Raw genomic sequence first — 13,002 nt, 5'->3', positions numbered from 1 at the left:
CTAACATCTAGAACGACAATAAGCACAACAACACGGAGTCGAGCGGCTGCTGGTGGACTACGGGTAACGATCGATGCGATGTGACTGTATACGCTTAGACAGCTGCTTGACGGTGTGGTTAACTCGAGAACTTGTCCCGATATCTTTTAGAACAAAGAGCAGGTATCAGAGAGCGAATGCTGATAGGAGCAAATTCTGGCAGTACTCTAGAAACGGAGAGGCGAGTCGAACCATCTGTCCGGCGAAGACGCTGCACGCTGACGTCCAAGTCGAAGTAGGATAGAAAATTCGAGCCGATTATCGGGTATACAATGTCAGCGATACCGAAGACCCATATAAAAGCGCGGCAAAGCCCTAAGTCGAGGGTGGGAGAGCGAAGCTTGTACGTCGCTATAGATGAGGCGTGGGCGGCACAGAACGACTGGCCTGTTGATTTGGAACGGTCAGTCAGTCGTGGGAACCATACCTACATCCGCGCCCATGTATGAGGAATTTGACGCTAGATAGCTTGTCGATTACATTAAGGAGGCGGCTGGGACGACGAGGGCGATCACACGCCGTCGTCAGCGATTTCTGCGGATGCTCTTCGCGATTTCTGCGGAGCTTCTAGACTGACGTGAGCGCGAAGGAGAGCGATGCTTGGGACTAGGTGGGAAACAGAGCTCCTTGGGCGGACGCCGGAATGCTGTGACAGGCGATGAGCTCATCAGTGCGGGCCTCGAAGTGCGAAATCGCCAGGTCAAGTGATGGGAAGACAGCAGTGACTGATGGAGAGCCACTTCATGAACCTGATCGGCGAGCTCCGCCAAGCTATTGAGTTTGATGTCACCGGCCGCCGCGAGAACAAGGCGAATAGGCTGGGGCAGGCGTTGAAGGAAAAGCTCCCGAAAGCAACACGGCGTGTGTGGAGAAGTCCCGTTCTCCGAGAATCTGCCGCATCCAGCGCAGAAGTTGAGAGCCGCCAAGGTCCTCCCCGCAAGAACTGCTGGAGGCGGGTGCGGTACGAAGGCATGGTTCTCTCTAGCACCTTGCTGTTGAGGTGTCTCTCCTGTGGATTCGGGTCCGAGAGCTCGCTGGCAACACCAGGAGGAAGCGCAGAAACTACCTGGTTGTAGCGCGTTGCGTAGAGGTTAAACTGCACCTTAATCTGAAAAAAAAAAAAAAATAGACGAAATTTCTCGGGCCAGAAGGGCCCGACGGGTACCCCCCTTTAAGTGCGTGTATTTGGAAACTTCATGTAACGAACATGTCGCGGCGGTTGACCTTCATATAACGATTTCGCGGCTTTGACTATATGTTAGCTAGTGCAAAATTACTGAAAATTTGACAGAACATTGCAAGTTTCAGGACGGTAAGACACTAACTGAAGTGTAAGGAGCGTCTGCTATAGCGACGAGCGACCACATTTGATGCAACGCACCGTGTTTCTGCGTCGACGCCGCATATTTACGTGGCAGACACAGCAGTTCCCGTTGATTTCGCTTTCAAAATGTGGCACTACAATAGTTCATTCTTAGAAGCGGCAAAATAACAGGACAAAGAAAAATACAAGGGGCGAGCAGTGTGCGTCCATCGCTGCCACTCGGTTGCTGGCGGACTCCCGCACGTCGGTCGCGGCAACAGCGGAGCACGCCGGCGACGCAAGTCAGAATCGGTTTTCTGGGGCAACGGTGATGGACGAGCAGGAACATGCGTAAAGTATGGAGCCTACATGTGCCGCAGCGCTCGACATGTAGGTTGCCTACGTATCCGGCGTGGAAGAAACGCTATGATTGGTGGGGTTCTGGCGAATAAGCACAACAGTAGAATCAGCCCCAAAGGCTTTCGCCTTATCGCTCTTTGTTTTTGGGGATGAGCTTTATTGCATTATAAATGTGTTCAGCTCTTCCCTCCTGCCCTTGTAATAATTAAGTATGCATATTCTTGGGCACAGCGCTATCATGAATTGCTAGGCACCGGATCGCGAAAGCTGTCGATGTTTATTCTTCTTCCTCCTGTCTTATGAATTTCATGGCGCCATTAAAAATGATCCATGCTTTATTGTATTGCATGTTATTCTGCGCCTCTGTAAAAACAATTACCTGAGTATTCGAAGAAAATTTCTAGCGGCTTTTCGATGGATGTTAACAGCAAAGCGCCCCTGTATGTGCGACACCAGTGCGCATTTGAGAACCCAAGGTGGTCGAAATTTCCGGACTCGTCCGCTACGGCGTCCCTCATAGCCTCAGTCGCTTTAGGACGTTAAACGCCATAACCAAACTAAAACCTCTGTATAAAACAGAAGCTTCGCGTCCAAGCTTAATCGCACCTTTTATGGAATATGTGTGCGCGAGGACGCGAAGAGTCGCCAGAGGGACCAACAGCGCGCCAATGGCACGTGGCATTCTCAAGTAACAAAGAAGAGGCCGCGACCACGGCCCCTGCTGCGGAGCGCACAGCGTCGCCTCTCCATGGCCTGAAAGGAGGTCGGCCGCGACAGCGCCTGCGCTTCGGCCGGCATGAAGATCCGTGCGACCGCATTACTCGCTTTGTGCTTAACCTTCGCGGTTGGTCACAGCGCGGTGAGCGATAGCGACCATGGCGGCCTCATCAAAAAGAGGAACGCAATGAGGGACTTTCATGATTCACTCGCAAAATTCGCCTCATCGCTTCGAAATTTTGAAAAGAAGGGCCAGGAAGTGCTAAACTCAGCAACGAGAAACGTAAATTCATCAGGCTTCGCCGCTGAAAGCGGTTCCGCGGCACCGGAGACAAGAAGGCGCCGCCGAAGTCGCAGACGGCATGGCCGTGGTCTTGGCGACGGTGGAGCTAGTGCTTACCGCAATGACGACGACAGGGCCTTCGAGACTCCCGCATACTTTTCGGCCGGCACAGAGGAATTAGTGCACAAGAGAGATGACGAGTCCCTCCGCGTTATTCGCATCAAGATACTCCACCACGGACGCGAAGGTAACAACGCTCGAAGATTGCATTCGAAAACTACGCCGTGTCCAACTGCGCTTTTGGCTTCAGCCGCAGTCCGACGTATCACCTTCGTCGCCCGCCGTCGTAAATCTACTACAGCTCAAGTTGGTTCACCGCAGAAGGCTAAGATGGCCAAAACGACCCAGGTCCCTACTAACAAGAAGACTTCTACGGCAAGGTCAACTGGTGTCCCACTCAAAATTTGTGAGCAAAACAACGACGACGTGAAAGTGTCTCAGGACAATGTGGAGGTCCAGGATAGTGAATATCACAACGAAGAGTCGTCTGGAAAAGACGCAAGCGAAGAAACTGCATTTCAAAGCGACGGTGAGGAGTCCGCTTCGCAGGTCGATACTCAGCCGCCGAACGAGGACGGTACCCACGAGTACGAGATGGCGGCGGGCAGTGAGGGCGAAGCAGGTGATCAAGATGTGCCGGCTCAAGATGTGCAGAGTGCAACCATGAAGACAAACCGGGTTACCAAGGGGAATGGCGCGAAGCCTTACAATCTGCTCTCGCGGGCCGATCACTTGCGCATCCACATAGTTCACAAACCGTCAAACCCGCAGGCCGACGTTAACGAGACGTTTTACGCGAACCACAGTTTCATTAACAAAACAGGACACGATGTTCTCGTGGTGAAGAGCGACGACCATTTCTATGTGACAAATAATTCCAAAGTTGTCAAAGTGAGGGACGTGGATCGTGATCCCTACCCTGGGGAGGTGTTGAACTATGTCGAAGTGCGTAAGAGCGATGACCAGGAACCGTACTTCAGTAACCAGGACTATGTGGCAGAGTTCGAGAAGAGAGTGAAGCAGGTGAATGAGAGTCTACAGCGCATCCGTAATTACCGCCAACCGCCGCAGGCCAAGCGAAGAAGCAGAAGGGACAATGTTCGCTCCATGCGGTCCCTCCGCTACGCGTCTCCCGAGAGGGTGGACGTGCCTTCTCGCAAAGGCGAAGTGCAGCGGTCGCGCGTCATCGGAGCGAATAGTGGTAGCATCAGGATCACAATCAATAGACGGCTGGATAACGACGAAGGCGCACAAAGAGGAACCGTCGGTAGAGTGGCACCCATTCGAAGGACGGATGAGTCGAGAGCTGATGGCATGCCGCTGCGTCACAGTGTACGCGTCCTCGATCCTCAGGCGAGGGAGATACCCGTTAGAACCGTGGCCAAACGCGGCGCCAATGAGAGCAGCTCGGCGGCGGATGAGCGTGGTGGTGACGACGTACTCGAGGTGTTGGTCAACAACTCTCGACTGAACAGCGAACCACTGCTCAACGCGCCTGGTAAGGTGGCCGCCCCCTTCGCTTACGCTTCGGGCCCACGCCCGCTTGTGTCAAAGTACGAACAACTGCGTTTCAAGGCACTCTCGTTGACTTGCGTGCTAGCAGTTGTATCCGTGTTTACGGTGGCGGTCGTGCTCACAATGTTATACTTCGATTTGAATCAGCTCTTTCGGTTTAAAAGAGACTTTAAGTACACTGCCCTGGGCCTCACAGGGACATCTTATGACGACAACTGAGAAGCAATCCTGTCGAATGACTAATTATCGTACTGTAAATTTACATTGGGGATTGTACCATATGCAAAACCTGTGCACCGCTCACCTGCCGTACCTAACGCACCTTGGAGTCGTCTCGTTGCGCTGTCTTCTAGTATATACGGCTGGAACTAGCTATACCGCTCTGCTTGATTAATAACTCATCGCTGAGCAAAAGAAAGCTCTTGGCGAATGTCGCAATTGATATGTGTAATGTGCGACCGCTCAGTGTAACTGACGGTTTCTTAAATGGACAGTTTACGTGCATGCCGTGTGTTACGATAGCATTGCATACAAAATCTGTCTACATGAAAAATACAAATGATATTTCTTCTAATGATCTCGTACGTGTTTTATTTTCTTATTAAGAGTTGGGCTATTATGAGGAAGGTTTTGCATACCGAGCATTATGGGCATGATGATTTGAAGTTACATGACGGTATACTTCATGCGTTAATTACAACTTCACGCGACAAATTACGTCAATGCGTAGTAAACATTACCACTTGATGGTTTATACAAAGTTCTAGATGGCAAACTGTTCCGACCTCGGGCAGTATGAACAAAAAACGTCGCGTCATACAATACAGTTCCTTGACATTCAACTCGTGGTACAGTTGATCACTTCGATGCATCTTTTGCTGCCTGGATATACTTTTTACGGACTTATGCCGTGAAAAAAAATTCGATCTAACATTTCTTCTGCGATCCTTATGCTCTTGTCATTTAAGTTCATGTTTGCTTTCATGCTAAGTTACCGACTGTAATAGACTAGATCGAATCCGACTGTCTATTCACGTGACGTCACAGCTGACGTCAGTATGCAGCCAAAGCCATCTTTGCGTCCTAGCTGTTCTCACTAGTATGGTCGACGGCTTAGGTTATCTGCGCATCCGTTTACTGCGCCGCTCTACCTTATGCCTGCACCACTGTAATCAAAACTAACTCGGCATCATGAGTGACAGTTCGAATTATCAGTAGTCTGACAGAAACCTGTACAAAAAAAAAAAAACAAAAAAAAAACGGCATTGACCCGTTTGCAGTCGATGTGCGCAACTCCACGGTAAGCGTCGACCGGCGGCCGCGCATAAATATGCTTGACATTCATGAATTCCTTGCACTATACGAACAAGCTTCGTCACAAGAAACCAACTGAAAAGCTACACACCACTCGAAAAACACAACTACGTTACAAGCGGTTGGTTAAAGAGCCGCGGTTTAAGCAGACGAACTCGCGCTGCCCTACAATGCTTATCCCAGTTAAACCGTTGAGTTCTTCTAGCTCGAATTTTGCACTGAAATAACATTTTGTAGTCAGTATTTTTTTTTACGGAACTTGTTTGGTGTACTTGTCTCATTCGATCAGAAGAAGTCGGATGTTTGCATCGTCTGTGGCGGTAACGAAGCAAACGAAACCGCTGCCTCAACGATGGCCTCGGGGGCGCCACCGAGCTCGTTGCGCTGCAGACTCGAAATGATTGTTTGGAGCAAAACTCTTCAAATACCGTGCTGTTTTTTGCAAACTAAGTTTTGCTTGTTATTATTTCTAAATAATTTTATAACGCTCTTTAAACCTTCTGCAATACAACTCTGCCCGCCTAGGTTCCTTCAGCGAATATTGCTTCGCAGACGACACAGACGATGTGCGACCGTCCGATATAACTCAAATCTAGAAATATGCTTGCAACCTGTGAGACTACTACAAACGATAGAATATTTTCCTCAGTGTTCATTTGGCTCGTCTCATGTCTCAAATGAGTCGGATACGCCAAACACAGAGTTTGTCGAGCCCTCTGTATGCTTGGATTGTCGCAAAACACGAAGAGGAGGTGTTGGCGGCGCACTACATGCGCCTGGCTGGACACAGTGATGCATGTTGTCATGTTGGTGGGGTGCTCTTTTACCTGGAATATGGCTTGCGAGTGCGGGAAGAGCAGCCATGCCCGGATCGTTGCAACAGCTCGCTGCCAGGGAACATCCGAAAGGTTCCAGACCAGCCGACTTTCAACATTTATTTCGTATTTTTCGTGATACTACTTGAACGGTTGAGCCGTGCCAGCCATACGTGACGTCGCATCTCGATGAGTTCTTTCGTTCGGGCGGAGACATTCATCTGTACTTTCGGAACCTTAAAATGCCGAGGTCGTTCGCGCAGCTCTTCAGCTTCCGAATTGTTTGCACTGTGCACGGCTACTACTGTTTACGATAGCTCAATAAACCATAGCTGCGGATGCCACCACTCGTGGAACCGCACGGCAGTACTTGATACCTACGTTCGCCCTGTTCGTTCGGTGGACACAAAAATGGCTGACTGCGCCTCAGTTACCCACAATGCACCGCGCACAGCTCGCCAGTGAATACCCCCTATACTAGATTTTTTTCTTATTTGGTTAGGAGCTCAGCTTTGAGGGTTCCATCCGACATACATATTCAAGATGATGTGTTTCTATGCTTTATTACAAGTTAAGAATGAATCAAATAAACGCCTCCAATCAATAGCAGCCGCAAAAGATATACCCTCTCTCATAACGGAACTTGAACATTGGCTTTCAGCTTTGCATCCCACAAGAAAGGAAAGAAACTGCCCATCCTAGTGAAACATCGACAAAGGCTGGGGTCCCTACCTTTGGAGGTAGACCAGCGTTGAGATCTGATGCCACTGGCTGGAAATCCTCTTTGGCCGCTGAATTCTTGAGTTGTAACTAGGTATAATATATTTCGAAAAACAGATGACGACCAGTAAAATGAAATTTGATATTGATGCCCCGCCGGGGTGGTGCAGTGGTAAGACGCCCGACTACTGTGCCGGAGTACCCGGGCTCGAACCCGACCTCGGCTATGGTAGCCACCATACCTCGGCGGTTGCGTTTCGATGTAGGCGAAACGGAGAGGTGTCCGTGTGCTGTGCGATGTCAGCGTACGTTAAAAGATCCCCAGGTGGTCGAAATTACTCCGTAGCCCTCCACTACGGCTCCTCTTTCTCTCTTTCCACTTTAACTTCCACCTTCCTCCCTTCCCCTACGGCGCGGTTCAGATGTCCACGGAAACAAGTGTGACAGATACTGCGCCTTTCCCTTCCTATGGACCAGTTATAACTATTATTATTATTATTATTATTATTATTATTATTATTATTATTATTATTATTATTATTATTATTATTATTATTATTATTATTATTATTATTATTATTATTAATGTTTTGGCGCCAAGAACGAGCTCTCTGTTCACAATGAAATCGCACCAAAAAGATTCGTCTCTTACAAGCTATCGGTCATTCGTTTTTTTTTTTCTTTTTTTTTTTTAAACAACCCGTCGAACCGAAATACATTCAAGGAATTTAGTCTCCGACGTGGAGCTTGTCTGAGCAGTGGTGTGGACGGCGGTGAGCGATCGTAATTCTTTCGTTATGGTGGGCTGACCTGAAGAGAATCTGATAGCTACTATAGTCGTCATTACAAACAATAAACAAATTAAATTTCAAATACCTCTTAAAGTATGCAACTGTCTCAAGCAAGACAAAAAAGCGCGCGAAGGCCTGTTTTGTGAATCGGTCTACACATTGCTATACTGAAACTGCATATTATTGCACTCATAGTGAACCTAATGCAATTGTTTGGGCACAAATATATGACTAGCTTCATTGTCAAATAGTAAGAAACTCTAAAATAGGTGTCACTGGGGAGCGAAAAAGAGCCTATAGGGAGCTTGCATGAAGCGATGCATGCTGGGTAATCCGCCATGATGATGTCGTTGACCGCAGACGACGCAGCAGCACGGCACTGCCACACAGACTCGTCTGCATGGTCGCGCAGTGCGCGCAGACGATTCTGGCGCGATCGAACCAGGCCGACTGCGGGTTCTTCACGATTCCAAAAAATACGTCTGCACGAGGGCGAGAAGAGTAGATGATTCCTCTAGCGACGCCGACGCAATGGCTCGCACGGGCCAACACACGCGAGATCGACGCCAATCCGGGCAAGTATCAAACTACTCGCCAGATCTCAAATGAATGTCTGCAATGTCGACGGGCGGCCAGGTCCAGACGCATAGTGCAGTCATTCGCTCGCTCTTGAAGAAGCGTAACATGAACAGGTCCGCGACGTGCTGTTAATTTGCATTTCTCCATATCGCGCCCGAGTTTTCGGGCACAGAGAAGGGCTGCAGCGCACGAAAAGCCGCGTGTTTGCTCAGTGGATCGTCGAAAACGACAAGGCACTTTCAATTCAGTCTGGCTGCACTGCCTGCCGTCGCTGCCAGCGACAACATCATGGCGGATTACCCAGCATGCTTCGCTTCATGCAAGCTTAAAAGACAAAACAGCACGTAAATATTAGACCTCGAAGGCACAGACCGCATCTGACGTTCTAGCTGAACGCCTGGCGCCAAGACCTCGAAAGCAATGTTCGGCGGCACTCCAGGCATGTAGCTGAACTATGCGATGTGGTGTCCGAGGAGGATTTTCTCTGCATGCTCTCCTCCGTATACGCACGGCCGGGTCTTGATTCAGCGCATCCTCTTGACCGTCGAGCGGCTCGTGAAGTCTATGGCGTTTCTTTGGCACTGGAATGTCGTGCCTCTATGCAGACCTTTTTATTTCCTTTCTGACTTTCGACAGATGTGCAGAGAAGTGAGGAAACAAATTTGATAACGCTGCATATTTTCCAAGACACGGTCGCCGCGCAGCACTTACGAGTACTATAGATGGCCCTCGCGATAGCTTCCCGTGATTTTGACGCGAGATGAGGTTCTAAATGCTTCTCACATAAAAAGTCTGAAGGTTAGAGCAAACTTTCCTTATGTGGGATTACATTTTTTCAAACCTTTAAACGTTCTTGGTTGTTTGGAGCAGACAACAGAGACAGCTTTTCTTTGCCCGACTTAATTGTAGCCTGGGGTGCATCGCGGAGCACAGCAATTTCGTCCCATCGTCGAAGCACCGGTGACAGCATCATACACACCCACAATCAAAATACAGTAATATTTCAGAGAAAAAACAACGATACAGACCGAAGTAGAAGACCGTGCCGAACAATGTTCACTACAAGCAGACGACAACGACGCAAACGGCGGGAGCACCCGGAACGGCGAGGCTTATGGTGCAAACAAGGTTAAGCGGTGCCGTTGATACACCTTTTTATTTTTACACCGTGGTCATAACCGCTTTTCGGCCTAGTTCGACTCATTTGGTTCGACTGGTTCGACTAGAAAGCTAGAGCATGGTAGAAGAACGCTAGAGTGTACTAGTTCGGCTGGTTCGGCTTTTGAAATCGAAACTGAAGCAGGAGACAAAACTATTATGCAGTTATAGTTAGGGTTTAGTGATGTATGCATACTAATACCTTCAGTAATGTCAAGAAAAACTATAATTTTGTGTTTTTAAATTAATCCGCCTTTTGCGGCAGGATGTGGCGCCATCATGCGGGAGCGGGCGGGAAACACATTGAGCGGCAGTGTAGCAGACGACGCGAGAGCGCACCATACGAAATGGCCACGCCAACGCTGGTAGAAAGCGAAAGCTTCCCCCCTTTTTTGGCCTCGGAGCGGAAAGTAGTGACAGTGATTGCAGCATATCATGTTCACGCAGTATGGGGGAAGGTAGAGCGTTTTCACAATCCACTAATAACGCACGTACGCATATACAATCTTCGTATTGTAAGAGCGTGTAGCGCGGGCCGTGTTCGACGTGACAGAATGAGACGCTCTCAGCGTGCAGGTTTTCGGCAGACAGGAGAGCGTGGGGGCAGAGAGAGAGAGAGAGGGGGATCTCAAAGGGCAAAGCAGCCAGGGGTTTGTTGATGCTGCAGAGCTAGGTGGAATCGTCTCCTGTGACTTTGAGCGGCGCATATGCGCGGGGTGTCTTGAGTTACCGAGCACAATGCGGTCACCGCGGCGCCGGCATGGTGCAATGGGCGTCGCTTCCTCCTCGCGTCATCTACAACCGTGCAGCTATAGGATTTCATCCACGAAGATCGGCAGAGAGTCACATATACACACCCCGTGAAAAGGGCATTGTCCCGGCCCGAATGCACACCTGCAGGAAACTCGCTGCATTTTTCTGGCAATGGATGATTCAGAGCTGTAGCCGGTTTCTGGCCTCAGGAGTCAGAACGGATGTGGTCGCAGTGGTGAAAAGGTTCTCGGTGCGCACAGAATGGTCATTCTGTTGTGAAAGGATCTCCAACGTTCATTTCTGCCTCCGCCGCGATTTCTGCGGAATCAACTTGGTGACACATGTGAATCTCCTACATATCGGATGCGCATCTCGGTCAGGAACGATCCACTCTGCAAGTGAACGAGCATGAACCCTCCAGGAGACTCATTTATTGTGCCGGGCGGTTTCCTTGCCGTTGCAAACGGTTGGACGAAGACGACGATTATCAAGCTCCCTAACGAAGTGCATCTGATTGCGTACATTAAAGGAACAAAGTCCGGATGCTTTGGCGTGCACGAAGGCGAGCCTTTTATTAGAAAAAAAAAATACTGTGCGTCGTGCAAGTGCGTCATATGCTCCGAGCGGCAAAAACAGATACTACAGGTATGTATGCATCTAAGCGAAATAGGCATGATGAAAAGTACCTACTGGAGTTTTCACCCAGGCTGTAGCGCACCAGTGATAGGTGCAATGAGGATATCTTCGGTGCGTGATTGCTTCAGTTGCACCGGGGCCTGAAGGCGATGTATTTTGTCCCTTCTTATCTTTATGTGGGAAAGGGCTATAGGTAGCTTAGATATCACAGGCGGCTGTGTGCGCTACGCCGTAATATTTAGCATGTTTTATCGTGACTGCCACCTCACTAACAAGAAAAAAAAAAAAAAATACGGCGTTTTAATGCACTGCCGTTCGCGAGCCTCATGACCAGCTCAACCACTCGGCTCGCTAACGGCGGTGCATCACAACAAACACCCTTTTTTTCTTCTTTTTAGTCAGGCGGCAGTCGCGATAAAACATGCTAAATATTACGGTCTAGCGCACACAGCCACCTGTGATATCTGCGCTACCCGGCCCCTTCGCACATAAATAAAACAAACGACAAAATACATCGCAATCAGACGCGCCGAACAAGTGCTCATTGCGGCTATCACTGGTGGGTTACAGGCTTGGTGCAAACTCCGGTAGATACTTTTCATCATGCACATTTCCTTTAGATGCATACATACCTGTAACGAAGTGTTTTTCGCACAGTCGAGAGCACGCAGTCGGCTGCCAAGGTCGCCCATTCACGTCTTGACGCTTGGTTGCCCTAATCCAAGCTTCACGCCGTTGCAGGTCGCGACTCGCCGAAGGAAACCTAACAAAACGCGTCTTGCATCCCGGCACGCCTCGAGAGTGGCAGCCGTAAGCGGCACAGGTGGTTGGCATCGTTTTACCGAGGCTGTGAACGTAACGCGCCTCCAGCCCCCGTGCGTTGGCTATGAGTGCGGCGACGAGAAGCGCCGTCGACGCCTCTCAATGTGTTTTCATCAGTCGCCGCTGGGGCTTCGCGCATGCGCAGAAAACTCGCGCAAAAGGCGGATTACGGAACGGCCGGCGTTGCTTGGTGCAACCGGGTGAAAATAAGCAAATCGTTATTGCAACCCATGGATTGGCTTGGCTTTGTTTATTATTTTCGGATTGGGGTTTTTGCAGGAAAGCCAAAGGCAGATCACGTGTCGTGTGTTTGTAAACGACGTTTGGAATGTGTGGTCGTGTGAATCGCGATTTTTGCGCCGTGCACATTTCGTGCCTCAGTGCTCATCTTGCAGTTTCTTCATGGATTACGTTAGTAACGACAGAGGCAATAGACGCAGTAGAGAGTAGAGGCTTCGTGCATCCACGGAAGTTGAAAGAGTGCTCCGACCTGCGGACCCCGTCGGTCTCTCCGTTCATTCTGCAACAAATCATATTTGCGTGTTGCTTAACGAACAGGGCATCTTGGATTTATTTTTGAAGCATGAGTGGTGCACAGTGTGGCATACTAGAAACCAAGAGCGTATGTAAAACGCCTGTGTATGGGGATCGTGATTTGGTTTGTGCTGCCATAGAAGAAAAATATTCTCAACGTGTAGGTGGTCTTGGCTTTCGTTTTGAAGGTTGCGATTTTTATGTAATCACCGTATGTGATCGCTTGGCTGATTCTGGAAGGGTGTTTATGTGCTCTTTCTTTTGCAATGCCGGGCACTCCAGATAAAACGGGTCTTTTCGAAGCTGCGAGCAGTTTTCCCAAAACTGCCTTAGCGAAAGGACACTTCTATTTCGCGTTATTCACGAGGTGTGCGCGTTCGCGTAGTGTACAAGAGTGTGTAAAAAATATTTAGCATTCACCCGTTCCTACGTTCCCTGAATCACACAGGGTATAGGCACTAAGATGGAGCCGAAATGGTGCCTTTCGCCCTCAATATATCCCAATATTAACTTCGAAAAAAATATCCAGCAGGTTCGGTACTGGATTTTCTTTTACCGCTTTTCTCAAGTTGCGTCGCCTGTCTGCACGCATTTTTCACGTTG

The sequence above is a fragment of the Amblyomma maculatum genome, chromosome 2, assembly GCF_055883805.1.
Source record: "Amblyomma maculatum isolate TAMU_Amacu chromosome 2, ASM5588380v1, whole genome shotgun sequence".
Taxonomy (NCBI): Eukaryota; Metazoa; Arthropoda; class Arachnida; order Ixodida; family Ixodidae; genus Amblyomma; species Amblyomma maculatum.
Note: the sequence above shows the minus strand (reverse complement) of the source record.